At 42.7% G+C, this 6,184-nt stretch overlaps 1 protein-coding gene across 1 annotated transcript in view; it reads left to right on the forward strand.

Annotated features, from left to right (window-relative positions):
* Dtd1 (D-aminoacyl-tRNA deacylase 1) overlaps positions 1-6,184 on the forward strand; it is a 159,415-nt gene that overhangs the window by 150,245 nt on the left and 2,986 nt on the right. The window lies entirely within an intron of this gene.

The raw sequence follows: 6,184 nt of genomic DNA on the forward strand, positions 1-6,184 counted from the left end.
TGGAGCAGAAGCTGTGTTCCACTCACCAGCAGTCCCAAAATCCTGAGGCGGAGGTCGTGGGTAGCTGGCGGGTGTCAGGCAACCCTGCGAGCTCCTGCTACTCCGGCACTGATCCGGCTGGATGAGGCCTGTGGCCCTACTCCACCCTTGGCCTTTTTTTGGTGTGGTCTTTTCTCTTATTTTCTTTTAATAGATAATATGATGCTTAAAATAAAAGACATGAACTACTTCCAAATCATACTTTAGGCAATAGATATGTGTGGTATGTATGTATATATGTATGTATATTTTCTATCTTAGCATACCAGGGAATGAGCGAAAGCACCTAAATAAATGATCAATGCTGAAGCCACCAACAAAGTTGACATCTCCAATATCGACTTATTTATCCAATATATGCATTTACTATAGTATATATGATATATATTAAATATATGACATATTTATATATAATACACTTTAACATATTAATATATGTTTCTGATCAGAGAGGAGGGAGGATGCAATTATGGCACTTTCTGTGGTTCAGAAGTGTGTGGGCTTTCTGTTCCCAGTGAGGAGGCTCTTTGGGACATTCTTAATGAAGGTAACAGTGATGGCTCATGACAAAACTGAAGCTCATCTACCCGTCTTTTGTCTTATGACTTGCTACTCAGTCAAGTTTTGAGTTTGAAGGAGACACAGAGTGAACAAAAGGAGTTCCCTGAAAGTCCAAACAGAAGAACACCGTGATGTGGCGCTTGATTGCTGTGCCATCAGAGGGTTTGTGAGAGTCGTTTAGGCTCACTAGCTGGGCGAGCTCACATGCTGGGAAAGGGGCACATGGAATCATTTGAAAGACTATGCAGTGAGCAGTAGGATACCGCACACCACGTAGAAACAATCACTGAGAGGTGTGGCTAAGGTGTGTACATTTTACACGCTGATTTGCTTCTCTGGAGTGTACTAGAATGTACTAATGTGAAGAGGCCACTGTGTCACCTTGTAGAATTTTTGTCAAAATATTTTCCAGGAACTGTGTAAGCTTCATGCAAGATTAAACATTCTTTGAAGGATTAGTGCCTCAAGACAAATGCTTTGGTGTCAACTTTTATACTTCTATAGGCCTTAGAGGTTTGATGGATGGATTGTGTGAGCATCTCAGAAATTCACCTAAGGTCATTATAGCACAGAACCAGATGCTGAGCAGAAGAAACCTCCCCCTGGCCTCTTGTCATCAGTGTTGGCCTCGTTGGAGTCTGATTCCTCTGACTTCAATTCTGACAGCACTGAGAAGAACTCTGCTTGGGGATGGGAGTGACAGTTGTATCTGTGGGCTCCTGGCTTTTTCATGGTTTACGCTGGGCTTCAGTGTGTTTTGGAGAAGTGTCCAATCTCTATTGGACCTGTCTTCACTTTGACAGCTTCCTTTCTTTGTGTACCAAGACCTCTGTTGTCCACACTTAGCTTTGTGTTCTATGATGTTCCTAGGCTGTCCTAATTGAGGGGACAGGGTATTCTAAAATATGTTGGGAGTTATGAGAAGCACCTGCAGCACTGAGATCTGTACAGGCAAAGACCTGCAGTAGTTTTTGTCAGGACCTCCTGACTCTTAATCACTGTACTGGAAGGATGCATCTGTGGGCATGAGGTACACTGTTGGAATGTCAGTGTTCTCAGTGACAGGCGATTCCAGGGGTTGAACCCACCCACTGACTGTAGGCTCATGGCTATCAAAGTGTGCATCTCAGTTGATGAGTCTTGATCCCATCTATTGAAGGAGGAGTTGTGTGCTTTACAGCTTCAGTCAAGCTTCCCAAATCCTCTGCCACTCAGCTCCTCAGGGTTAGGCTTTCTTGCTGTGCACAGCTATCTCCTAGAACTACCTTTTGCTCTAGGGTTGAGGCTGGTTTAAATTTAGATTGCCTAATTTATGGATTATTCTCAACCCCCCAGAGTGGGTTAGTTTTGAACAACAGGTACCTTCTCAAGATGGTGGCTAGCCCTTTCTTGCTCCCTGAGTCATACAGACTGACAAAATGGTTATTCTGATTATCCTGACCCAGGTGGAAGGAATCTGTCTCACCCACACCCACTGCTACATTTAGGCTTTTGAGGAGTGTGGAATTGTTTCAATGGTAGGAATGTCCCTTTCTTTCCACCTGAGACCCCTAGATTAGCCCTGGGATGAGGGTTGTTCTGTACCTCACTGCACTGTGCAGCTGAGCATCTGAACAATGTTCACCTTGGCTTGGGGGGATGGGCACCCAGCTCTGCGTCATTCGCTCACTGCCTTTATGGCTCCAAACAACTTCCATTTCCTCTCTTTGCAATAGGCAGTTCTTTCTTATTTGGCAGTTTCACCTTAAGTGGGTCACAAGGAGAGGCACCTTCTAATCTTCCATCTTAACTGAAGTCAGGCATTGGTTCCTACCCCAAAGTTTTGGGAACAGGGTCTTACTATGTAGGGCAAGCTGTCCTTGAACTCTTTAAATACCCCTGGCTGGCCTTGAGTTCCCTAAGTGTCTCCAAAGGGCTGAGACTGTAGTATAGAACCACCACTCCTTGTCAAATTTCTATTGTTTAAGACAGATCTTGCTTTGTGGGTCTAGCTGGTAAAAGACCCAAGTCCCCTTGGCAGTTCATTAGAGGCACTCACTGAAATCTTTAATAGTGCTAACTGGTCAGAAATTCACTGATAATGTTGACTTTTCCAGAAAATTGTAAGTTTTTGACAGAGCTCTTCTAGGTAAATGAAAGGTAGTTGGATTCCTAGCTGTGATATGAAATTAGTAAACACATCAAAGCTTGGCTTTTATTTTGTTTTGCTTTGAACAGTGAGTTGGAGAACACCTGTGGTGTCCTGTATGTTCTGAGTCTAGAACTTGTGTCTTGTTGTTATACAAATGACCCAAAGCTACAAACTGAGCAGTTAAAAATCAACAAATAGTGATGTGGTTTCATTCATCATCACCACCACCACCACCAGGCATCACCATCATCATCACCATCATCTGAGACAGAGTATTATTCTTTAGTCTAGGCTAGCCTGAAACTTACTATGTAGCCCAGACTGGCCCTAAACCCAGGCTAGTCTTCCATCTTCAGCCTCCCAAGTACTAGAAGTACAGACCTCAGCTACCATATCTATATTTGAATAGGCTGTTGAAGGATTCCTAGCTTCAGGTCCTGCATTGGCCTCATTGAAGTTGTTCCTCACTCCTTGGTGTTTGAAAGCAATAAAAAGCCACTAGCACATCTGGAGGAAGCTGGTAGTCCAAAAGGCTGTTGGTTGTGGTGGTGGTACAGCTTTCTAACACATAACATCGTTGTCTCCAGGCACTCCTAGGTGATGGCCAGCAACCAGTGCCTAGGTGTTTCTATAGTTGTGGAGGAAATGAGGTGGAAAAGGACAACAAACAGGTTAGAAACAGCAGCATCCATTGGACAGTCCCACGGGGAACTGCAGTTTTCAGCTAGGACAGTGTCTGCTGCTTGTCAGAGGCTCTGCGGTGTGTTGAGAGCATGCTATTTGTGGTATTAATGCTGACACATGATTAAGCCCATTGGAATGCCCATCATAGCAAGGTCAACTCTAAAGGCACACTTAGCCTCTAGCTGTTCAAGACAGGTGCTGTGTGAGGTCCTTCTGTCTTAATGCGTACCTAAACGCTCAGAGAACTTTTAGACTAAAACCTCTAAGAGTCCTTCTAGTCGGGAATCACAAATTTAGTCCGGAATTCACAAATGAGTTTTCTCTTTTAAAACCTATTTTGAAATATAATTTTATTACAATTTTTTTCACTTAGCACATTTCAGAAATGACACATTGCTCAAAGAAGGAAAACAAACACAAACAAACCTAACCAAACCCGGCAGCTCACAGTCCCGAGACAGCTGTTGCTGGCCTGACTCCTTTGCAGGGCTCTCCAGTCGGGTTCCTCTGTGTCCTTGCCTTCTCAGTCTAAGAGTTCAGGACTGCTTGGTGCACAGCGTCAGCTGCTTCACTTCACTTGAAAGAGTGAATGTTCAAGTCATTTATTCTTCCAGAGTAAACTTTATATTTTCCATTTGTATGTCATACATTTGAATCATAAAAATATCCCCCCAAATTTAGAATATTATAGAGTACTTAAAGTTTATCTAGAATGGAAAGGAAAGTTTATTCAAGCAGAATCTTAAAACTCAAGTCGAAAAAGCAAAAGTGCAGTTTCCGTCTGTGCCAGGCGATGGGTGGACTTCTCGGATGGTCAGCGTGGGAAACGATTCCAGAGTGTCACTTATTAGAGTTGCAGCTGAAGAAAGAGCCTTTCAGAGACTCAGGTCTGTGGGTTAGTTATCACCTCAGCATCATACAGAAACAAGCGTGTTCTCTTCTTTTCTTTGACTAAAACCTGGAAACAGGTCCTGAGAATGGCATCGAGTGGTTCCACCTGCCGCACCTTCAGATGCTTGTTCAGGAGTGCAGGACTGGAAGAAGGGGGTCTCAGGGATGAGTGGGCCTAGGGGAGAAGTCCGTTCCTGACCGGTTTCCAAACCAAACCAAAGGTCACAGACTAGCTATGCACACTAGCTGTGTTTCTAGCTTGCTTTTCTTATATTCATGGAGGGGCCTCCATAGCAAACTCAACCCCATAAGGCATCTGCTCATGGTGGCATTGAAGTTATCAGAAATCACACTCACAGAGCACTATTGCTATTAGGATCTTAGGCTTTCCCTAAAACCCATGCAGGGAGCATTTAGACGAGGGGAGATAGAAAGTGCCCTGTTAGGTGAGGGATCATGATGCTTAGTAGTTAGTTAGCTGGGTTTTATTGTACCCTCAGAATCACAAAGGGACACACACACACACAGAGCCAGGGCTGGCCTCTAGAAATGCACATGATAATCCGCTTTATTGTTCTCTCCCAATTTGCATTGCTGGGATTAAGGTCAAGAGCCATCACACCTAGTTTCGGGTTGACTGAGAATGCCATACATAATTAAAACCTTTTTCTCACATAATTCACATTATTGCCGTATCGTTTAAAGTTCACTTGGACATTTCATATTAAAAAATAACTATTTTGAGTGGTATTAGAAAATATCTCATAGACAGGTGCCCAGTTTATCCCTTCCTTGTCCTTGCTTTAGGTCCCAACTCCCCAACTCCTATTCCATTAAATGGGTTTGCATCTGTTTTTCAAAGACTTTATCCCATATGTCTATGTCAGCATGATATTGTGATACATAGATATATAGATTTTATTTTATTTTATTTTATTTTATTTATATTTAACTTAATTAAATTCTTTCAGACAGAGTGTAAAACAGCCCTGGCTGCTCACAGACACATGCTGCTTCTGTCTCAGTCTCCCAAGTGCTGGTGTCACAGGCATGTGCTACTGCACCGGCCTCTGTTTTGTTTTATTATTATTATTTAATGTCTTAGGGTCTACACTGATATTGCCATTTTTATCCCTTATATCAATAAGGATTAGCCCAGGTAGAAATGATTGTTTAGTTCCCTTACAATTCAAACTTCTCAATATGACGCCTCAGTTCTTGATGTATTGTCTTTACTTCCAGCCTATTGTATTATCTACACCGGCATGCCTTTTACCCTTATACTGCCCTTTAATGCAGGTCCTCATGCTGTGGGAACCCCCAACCATAAAATGATTTTCTACAGTTCATTGCTACTTCATAACTGTAATTTTGCTACTGACAGGGTCTCAGTTTCTAAGACCATTAGAAATATGTGTTCTTAGATGGTTGTGACGCACAGGTTGAGAAACAGTGGTCTAGAGTAATTTGAGAGGTGGGAACCTGAGTTGAGAAAATGTCTCCATAAGATCAAGCTGCCTACCAGGCTTTTAGGTCATTTTCTTCATTACTATTTGGGGGTTCTGGGTTCTGTTAGAAAGCAGGTTGAGCAAACCAGGAGGGGGGCAAAGTAGTAGACAGCACTTCCTCATGGCCTCTGCATCAACTCCTGCCTCCTGCCCTGCTTGAGTTCCTGTCCTGATTTCCAGGGCTATGATGTGGAAGTATAAGCCAAATAAATTCTTCCCTCTGCAACTTGCTTTTGGTCATGGTGTTTTTTTTTTTTTTTTTTTTTTTTTTTTTTCTCCATCATTTTTTTTTTTTTTTTTTTAGGTATTTTCCTCAATTACATTTCCAATGCTATCCAAAAAGTCCCCAATACACTCCTCCCCCCACTCC

This window comes from Mus caroli, chromosome 2 (genome assembly GCF_900094665.2).
Source record: "Mus caroli chromosome 2, CAROLI_EIJ_v1.1, whole genome shotgun sequence".
Classification (NCBI taxonomy): Eukaryota; Metazoa; Chordata; class Mammalia; order Rodentia; family Muridae; genus Mus; species Mus caroli.